Below are 9,683 nucleotides of genomic sequence, written 5' to 3' on the forward strand. Positions count from 1 at the left end.
CGAGCCTAGGTTTTATATGTTGATGTTATATGCACGAGTAGAACACAAGTGAGTTGTGGGCAATATAAGTCATACTGCCTACCAGCATGTCATACTTTGGTTCGGCGGTATTGTTGGATGAAGCGTCCCAGACCAACATTACGCGTACGCTTACGCGAGACCGGTTCTCCCGACGTGCTTTGCACAGAGGTGGCTTGTGGGTGACAGTTTCTCCAACTTTAGTTGAACCAAGTGTGGCTACGCCCGGTCCTTGCGAAGGTTAAAACAGAGTCAAATTGACAAACTATCGTTGTGGTTTTGATGCGTAGGTGAGATTGGTTCTTACTTAAGCCCGTAGCAGCCACGTAAAACTTGCAACAACATAGTAGAGGACGTCTAACTTGTTTTTGCAGGGCATGTTGTGATGTGATATGGTCAAGACATGATGCTAAATTTTATTGTATGAGATGATCATGTTTTGTAACCGAGTTATCGGCAACTGGCAGGAGCCATATGGTTGTCGCTTTATTGTATGCAATGCAATCGCGATGTAATGCTTTACTTTATCACTAAGCGGTAGCGATAGTCGTAGAAGCACAAGCTTGGCGAGACGACAACGATGCTACGATGGAGATCAAGGTGTCGCGCCGGTGACGACGGTGATCACGACGGTGCTTCGGAGATGGAGATCACAAGCACAAGATGATGATGGCCATATCATATCACTTATATTGATTGCATGTGATGTTTATCTTTTATGCATCTTATCTTGCTTTGATTGACGGTAGCATTATAAGATGATCTCTCACTAATTATCAAGAAGTGTTCTCCCTGAGTATGCACCGTTGCGAAAGTTCTTCGTGCTGAGACACCACGTGATGATCGGGTGTGATAGGTTCTACGTTCAAATACAACGGGTGCAAAACAGTTGCACACGCGGAATACTCAGGTTATACTTGACGAGCCAAGCATATACAGATATGGCCTCGGAACACGGAGACCGAAAGGTCGAGCGTGAATCATATAGTAGATATGATCAACATAGTGATGTTCACCAATGAAACTACTCCATCTCACGTGATGATCGGACATGGTTTAGTTGATTTGGATCACGTGATCACTTAGAGGATTAGAGGGATGTCTATCTAAGTGGGAGTTCTTAAGTAATATGATTAATTGAACTTAAATTTATCATGAACTTAGTCCTGGTAGTATTTTGCAAATTATGTTGTAGATCAATAGCTCGCGTTGTTGCTTCCCTGTGTTTATTTTGATATGTTCCTAGAGAAAATTGTGTTGAAAGATGTTAGTAGCAATGATGCGGATTGGATCCGTGATCTGAGGTTTATCCTCATTGCTGCACAGAAGAATTATGTCCTTGATGCACCGCTAGGTGACAGACCTATTGCAGGAGCAGATGCAGACGTTATGAACGTTTGGCTAGCTCAATATGATGACTACTTGATAGTTTAGTGCACCATGCTTAATGGCTTAGAATCGGGACTTCAAAGACGTTTTGAACGTCATGGAGCATATGAGATGTTCCAGGAGTTGAAGTTAATATTTCAAGCAAATACCCGAGTTGAGAGATATGAAGTCTCCAACAAGTTCTATAGCTAAAAGATGGAGGAGAATCGCTCAACTAGTGAGCATGTGCTCAGATTGTCTGAGTACTACAATCGCTTGAATCAAGTGGGAGTTAATCTTCCAGATAAGATAGTGATTGACAGAATTCTCTAGTCACCATCACCAAGTTAGTAGAACTTCGTGATGAACTATGATATGCAAGGGATAACGGAAACGATTCCCAAGCTCTTCGTAATGCGGAAATTGACGAAGGTAGAAATCGAGAAAAACATCAAGTGTTGATGGTAGACAAGACCACTAGTTTCAAGAAAAGGGCAGAGGGAAGAAGGGGAACTTCAAGAAGAACAGCAAGCAAGTTGCTGCTCAAGTGAAGAAGCCCAAGTCTGGTCCTAAGCCTGAGACTAAGTGTTTCTACTGCAAAGGGACTGGTCACTGGAAGCGGAACTACCCCAAGTGATTGGCAGATAAGAAGGATGGCAAAGTGAACATAAGTATATTTGATATACATGTTATTGATGTGTACTTTACTAGTGTTTATAGCAACCCCTCAGTATTTGATACTAGTTCAGTTGCTAAGATTAGTAACTCGAAACGGGAGTTGCAGAATAAACAGAGACTAGTTAAGGGTGAAGTGACGATGTGTGTTGGAAGTGGTTCCAAGATTGATATGATCATCATCGCACACTCCCTATACTTTCGGGATTAGTGTTGAACCTAAATAAGTGTTATTTGGTGTTTGCGTTGAGCATGAATATGATTTGATCATGTTTATTGTAATACGGTTATTCATTTAAGTAAGAGAATAAATTGTTGTTCTGTTTACATGAATAAAACCTTATATGGTTACACACCCAATGAAAATAGTTTGTTGGATCTCGATCGTAGTGATACACATAATCATAATATTGAAACCAAAAGATGCAAAGTTAATAATGATAGTGCAACTTATTTGTGGCACTGCCGTTTAGGTCATATTGGTGTAAAGCGCATGAAGAAACTCCATGCTGATGGAATTTTGGAATCACTTGATTATGAATCACTTGATGCTTGCGAACCATGCCTCATGGGCAAGATGACTAAGACTCCGTTCTCCGGAGCGAGCAACTGACTTATTGGAAATAATACATACTGATGTATGCGGTCCGATGAGTGTTAAGGCTCACGGCAAGTATCGTTATTTTCTGAACTTCACAGATGATTTGAGCAGATATGGGTATATCTACTTGATGAAACATAAGTCTGAAACATTTGAAAAGTTCAAAGAATTTCAGAGTGAAGTGGAAAATCATCGTGACAAGAAAATAAAGTTTCTACGATCTGATCGCGGAGACAAATATTTGAGTTACGAGTTTGGTCTTCAGTTAAAACAATGTGAAATAGTTTCACTACTCACGCCACCTGGAACACCACAGCATAATGGTGTGTCCGAACATCATAACCGTACTTTATTAGATATGGTGCGATCTATGATGTCTCTTACCGATCTACCACTATCGTTTTGGGGTTATGCATTAAAGACAGCTGCATTCACGTTTAAAAGGGCACCATCTAAGTCCGTTGAGACGACACAATCTGAACTATGGTTTGGCAAGAAACCAAAGTTGTCGTTTCTTAAAGTTTGGGACTGCGATGCTTATGTGAAAAAGTTTCAACATGATAAGCTCGAACCCAAATCGGAGAAGTAAATCTTCATAGGATATCCAAAGGAAACTATTGGATACACCTTCTATCACAGATCCGAAGGCAAGACTTTTGTTGCTAAATTCGGAGTTTTTCTAGAGAAGGAGTTTCTCTCGAAAGAAGTGAGTGGGAGGAAAGTAGAACTTGATGAGGTAACTGTACCTGCTCCCTTATTGGAAAGTAGTTCATCACAGAAATCTGTTCCTGTGACTACTACACCAATTAGTGAGGAAGCTAATGATGATGATCATGTAACTTCAGATCAAGTTACTACCAAATCTCGTAGGTAAACCAGAGTGAGATCCACACCAGAGTGGCACGGTAATCCTGTTCTGGAAGTCATGTTACTAGACCATGACGAACTTGCGAACTATGAGGAAGCGATGATGAGCCCAGATTCCGCGAAATGGTTTGAGGCCATGAAATCTGAGATATGATCCATGTATGAGAACAAAGTATGGACTTTGATGGATTTGCCCGATGATCGGTAAGCCATAGAAAATAAATGGATCTTCAAGAGGAAGACGGACGCTGATAGTAGTGTTACTATCTACAAAGCTAGAATTGTCGCAAAAGGTTTTCGACAAGTTCAAGGTGTTGACTACGATGAGATTTCTCACTCGTATCTATGCTTAAGTCTGTCCGAATCATGTTAGCAATTGCCGCATTTTATGAAATCTGGCAAATGGATAAACAAAACTGCATTCCTTAATAGATTTATTAAAGAAGAGTTGTATATGATACAACCAGAAGGTTTTGTCAATCCTAAAGGTGCTAACAAAATATGCAAGCTCCAGCGATCCATCTATGGACTGGTGCAAGCATCTCGGAGTTGGAATATACGCTTTGATAAGTTGATCAAAGCATATAAGTTTTATACAGACTTGCGGTGAAGCCTGTATTTACAAGAAAGTGAGTGGGAGCACTACATCATTTCTGATAAGTATATGTGTATGACATATTGTAGATCGGAAATAATGTAGAATTATTCTGCAAAGCATAAAGGAGTGTTTGAAAGGAGTTTTTCAAAGAAAGACCTCGGTAAAGCTGCTTACATATTGAGTATCAAGATCTATAGAGATAGATCAAGACGCTTGATAAGTTTTTCAATGAGTACATACCTTGACAAGATTTTGAAGTAGTTCAAAATGGAACAGTCAAAGAAAAAGTTTCTTGCCTGTGTTACAAGGTGTGAAGTTGAGTAAGACTCAAAGCCCGACCACGGCAGAAGATAGAAAGAGAATGAAAGTCATTCCCTATGCCTCAGCCATAGGTTCTATAAAGTATGCCATGCTGTGTACCAGATCTATTGTATACCCTACACTGTGTTAAGCAAGGGAGTACAATAGTGATCTAAGAGTAGATCACTGGACAGCGGTCAAAATTATCCTTAGTGGAATAAGGAAATATTTCTCAATTATGGAGGTGACAAAAAGGTTCGTCGTAAAAAGTTACGTCGATGCAAGTTTTGACACAGATCTGGATGACTCTAAGTCTCGATCTAGATACATATTGAAAGTGGGAGCAATAAGCTAGAGTAGCTCCGTGCAGAGCATTGTTGACATAGAAATTCGCAAAATACTTACGGATCTGAATGTGACAGACCCGTTGACTAAAATTATCTCACAAGCAAAACATGATCACACCTTAGTACTCTTTGGGTGTTAATCACATAGCGATGTGAACTAGATTATTGACTCTAGTAAACCCTTTGGGTGTTTATCACATATCGATGTGAACTATGGGTGTTAATCACATGGTGATGTGAACTATTGCTGTTAAATCACATGGCGATGTGAACTAGATTATTGACTCTAGTGCAAGTGGGAGACTAAAGGAAATATGCCCTAGAGGCAATAATAAAGTTATTATTTATTTCCTTATATCATGATAAATGTTTATTATTCATGCTAGAATTGTATTAACCGGAAACATAATACATGTGTGAATACATAGACAAACAGAGTGTCACTAGTATGCCTCTACTTGACTAGCTCGTTAATCAAAGATGGTTATGTTTCCTAACCATGAACAATGAGTTGTTATTTGATTAACGGGATCACATCATTAAGTGAATGATCTGATTGACATGACCCATTCCATTAGCTTAGCACCCGATCGTTTAGTATGTTGCTATTGCTTTCTTCATGACTTATACATGTTCCTATGACTATGAGATTATGCAACTCCCGTTTGCCGGAGGAACACTTTGTGTGCTACCAAACGTCACAACGTAACTGGGTGATTATAAAGGAGCTCTACAGGTGTCTCCAAAGGTACATGTTGGGTTGGCGTATTTCGAGATTAGGATTTGTCACTCCGATTGTCGGAGAGGTATCTCTGGGCCCTCTCGGTAATGCACATCACTTAAGCCTTGCAAGCATTGCAACTAATGAGTTAGTTGCGGGATGATGTATTACAGAACGAGTAAAGAGACTTGCCGGTAACGAGATTGAACTAGGTATTGGAATACCGACGATCGAATCTCGGGCAAGTAACATACCGATGACAAAGGGAACAACGTATGTTGTTATGCGGTCTGACCGATAAAGATCTTCGTAGAATATGTAGGAGCCAATATGGGCATCCAGGTCCCGCTATTGGTTATTGACCGGAGACGTGTCTCGGTCATGTCTACATTGTTCTCGAACCCGTAGGGTCCGCACGCTTAAGGTTTCGATGACAGTTATATTATGAGTTTATGAGTTTTGATGTACCGAAGGAGTTCGGAGTCCCGGATGAGATCGGGGACATGACGAGGAGTCTCGAAATGGTCGAGACGTAAAGATTGATATATTGGACGACTATATTCGGACATCGGAAAGGTTCCGAGTGATTCGGGTATTTTTCGGAGTACCGGGTAGTTACGGGAGAAGCAATGGGCCTTGATGGGCTTTAGTGGGAAGAGGAGAAAGGGCCAAGGGGCTGCTGCGCCCCCCTCCCCTCTAGTCCGAATTGGACTAGGGAAAAGGGGGCCGGCCACCTCTCCTTCTCCTCCACTTCCTTCTCCCTTCCTCCCCTCTTGGTGGACTCCTACTAGGACTTGGAGTCCTAGTAGGACTCCACATCCTGGCCGCACCAACCTTGGCCGGCCTCCTCCTCCTCCATCCTTTATATACTGAGGCAAGGGGCACCCCAAAGACACAAGTTGATCCACGTGATCTATTCCTTAGCCGTGTGCGGCGCCCCCAGCCACCATAGTCCTCGATAATACTGTAGCGGAGTTTAGGCGAAGCCCTGCTGCTGTAGTGCATCAAGATCGTCACCACGCCGTCGTGCTGACGGAACTCTTCCCCGACACTTTGCTGGATCGGAGTCCGGGGATCTTCATCGAGCTGAACGTGTGCTAGAACTCGGAGGTGCCGTAGTTTCGGTGCTTGATCGGTCGGATCGTGAAGACGTACGACTACATCAACCAAACGCTTCCGTTGTCGATCTACTAGGTATGTAGATCACACTCCCCCCCCCCCCTCGTTGCTATGCATCGCATGATCTTGCGTGTGCGTAGGAAATTTTTTTAAATTACTACGAAACCCAACATTGCTGCGGATATTAAGTTATCCAGGTGTGGTTGAATTGACAACTTAGCTGCTAATACTTGAGAATATTCTTTGGCTCCCCTTGTGTCGAATCAATAAATTTGGGTTGAATACTCCCCTATACTTGTGGGTTATCAGTGATCCACCATGGTCTCGAACGGACGTCTTAAGTTAAGGAAATATACTTAGAAGGCTTGCAGACATGATGATAGTCATATTAGCAGACATGAGACCAGGGTAGACTTGTACCATGAACCCCGAATGTTCATTATTCCACCATGGTGCTATGAGGGTCAGTGTGATAGGTGACGCACTCTCGATGATGTAATACAAAACCAAGTACTCGAGTGATGACATGCTCAAAAGCAACTCAATCGAGCATGCCACAGGCACATCTGTGTTGGCACTAATAAGGACGTTGCCAAGCCATAACTCAAAAATGTGAATATGGTAAAGGGCATAGTGTCTATACACTTCTGACCATGGTCTTAGGTGTGTCCATGAGCCTTGTGGTATATATTTCATATTTGCCCCTTGGGCTATGTGGTACAATTAACCGTCCACACTTGCACTCATCACTCGAAGACATGCTGAGTACGAACTAATAGAAGGGGGGTACCTCCTTTGACAGCCTCATGGAGAGGAGTAAACCCTGTTATGTCGGCATTATCTGGATTGGCACCATGATCGAGAAGATACCTGACTATGTCCACATGCCCACCTCGAACAGTAATTGCCCACACTAGAGGTGTTCTACCTGCCATGCCAAGAACACGAAAAAGGGAAGCTTATGCATTTACATCAGAAATTTGGAACAAACAAATAAGTGTCACACCGGCTTCGTCAACGACATCCACATTAACCCCGACATCCTCGACCAGGTACTCGCACGCTTCCAAATTTTGGCCCGCGGCGGCGGCGAGGTGCAGTGCCCCAGCGCCATGATCCTTGACGGCTTCCACCGCCTCCGCAAGGCGGCCGCGACCACCATCGAGCTTCCTCGCCATTCCTACATGTACGGACAGATCGATCGCCCCCCACAAATCTATCCCTAATCTTTCCCTAATAATAAAGCACGGATTGACTCCGTGGGTTCACCGTCACAATACACTTTCTTCTAATGTCATAATACGCTTTTACGTTTTGTATAGACAAAATCGTAATATAAACTAGATCATTGAAAGCGCGCGTTGCTGTGCCCGTCTATTTTGGCACTACAATTTGGTGATAGAAGGAATTATATTAGAGGTTTTACTCTAGCAAAATTAATACATGAATTATGATATAACACGTGACTTAATTAGTAATTTTTTTGCAGGAATATGTTAGTGGAGTCCAACCAGGCAGTGACTCGGCAATTTTGCGTGTGATACAAAATTTAAACATTATTAGGCCCCATACCATATATGTAGAAAGATATTATTATTATCATCACCAATCAATCATTAAGGTAGTATAACTGATTCTCAAACAAGAAAATAGGTGATATTCTTCCCATAAATCACATCTTGCCCAAAAAAATTGTGCTCTATTAGTACATCGACACCCAAGCACCCGTACATTGCCATGGACGTCTAGTTTTCCGGTAGCATACAACGAATTTATTTAAATATATACAATGAAATGTATAGCGAATGTCTCCTGTAAGATAAATCTGGCCATAGGTGTGTTCTTATATGCTAGAAGTTTTAGCGAAAAACAGAGAACTCTGAAGGCAAGACACGATCAGCCTCGAACGACCTCTCTAAGCACTAAAATCATAAGCACATAGGTCACCTTGTGCAATCTTGGTGTCTCTTGTTGATTGTACTTGGTTGGTTGTTTGACCTTCTGATCATAAGGCACACATTTTTCTTTATTTTACTGCAGTTTATCGATTGGTGGTTGTGTAAACTGATAAATTCATCAATTAGTAGTTTCGGTCCTCCTACATCAGACAAATATATTGAGCGACAAAACAGTACATATACCAATTGAAAAACCATTGCTTCCAAAGGTTTAAGAAGAGTATTTCTTCAGATATCAAGCTTGAATTCATTTGCAAAAAAAGAGCTTGAATTATAATCCTCCGTGATACTATGATAGGTTCTTTGTGCAAATATATATTACATGTGTATAAAGGTAAGCTTTGCATTACCCAAATGGTCCAAGTATGCCAGAGAAATTGCTCAATGCAGCACACTAAGAAATATTTTAGTTGACCATTTAATTTGACCACACTATCACAAGTATGCCGTAGAGTTAATGTATATTTCAAAAAATAGTTACACACAGGCATGCTTACTAAGAAATAACTTATCATATCATGCACTGACATATATCAGCAGCTCTGAAAAACTTGCAGAAGCAAAAATAGAATGCAATAGACTAAAACTTGCTGTTGAAGTACAAGGAGACCAGTTCATATCTAAAGTCATCACCTGCATGTAGCCGTATTAGCATCACAACGTTGGTGAGGGTAATCTTCTAAAATAATGTGGGTAATAACCTAAAAGGTATTTGTATTGTTGAAGGATTGGGCGATGTCAAGAATATACCATGATGTGAAATTAGCACAAACTTTTGAAATTTGCTAAATCAAGTCAAAGATAAGTAATTTGCATCTACCTCCAGATCAACTCCCATGAAAGGTTGCCTCAGAGTACTTCAGCTCCCCCGCTGCAATCACATCATATTTCTCATGAAGACCAAGTTATAAACTCATACTTCAAATACATAAAAATTGGACTGGCATGCACAAACTACTTTTAAATTAAGCCTAATGCCATTAATAATTGTAACCTCTATATTAGTAAACAACATGAGTAGTAAGATAGATAGCAATAGCATAACTTGGCATGGAAAAAGCATATGAGGACACACACACACACACACACACACACACACACACACACACAC

This window comes from Triticum aestivum, chromosome 3A, assembly GCF_018294505.1.
Source record: "Triticum aestivum cultivar Chinese Spring chromosome 3A, IWGSC CS RefSeq v2.1, whole genome shotgun sequence".
Taxonomy (NCBI): domain Eukaryota; kingdom Viridiplantae; phylum Streptophyta; class Magnoliopsida; order Poales; family Poaceae; genus Triticum; species Triticum aestivum.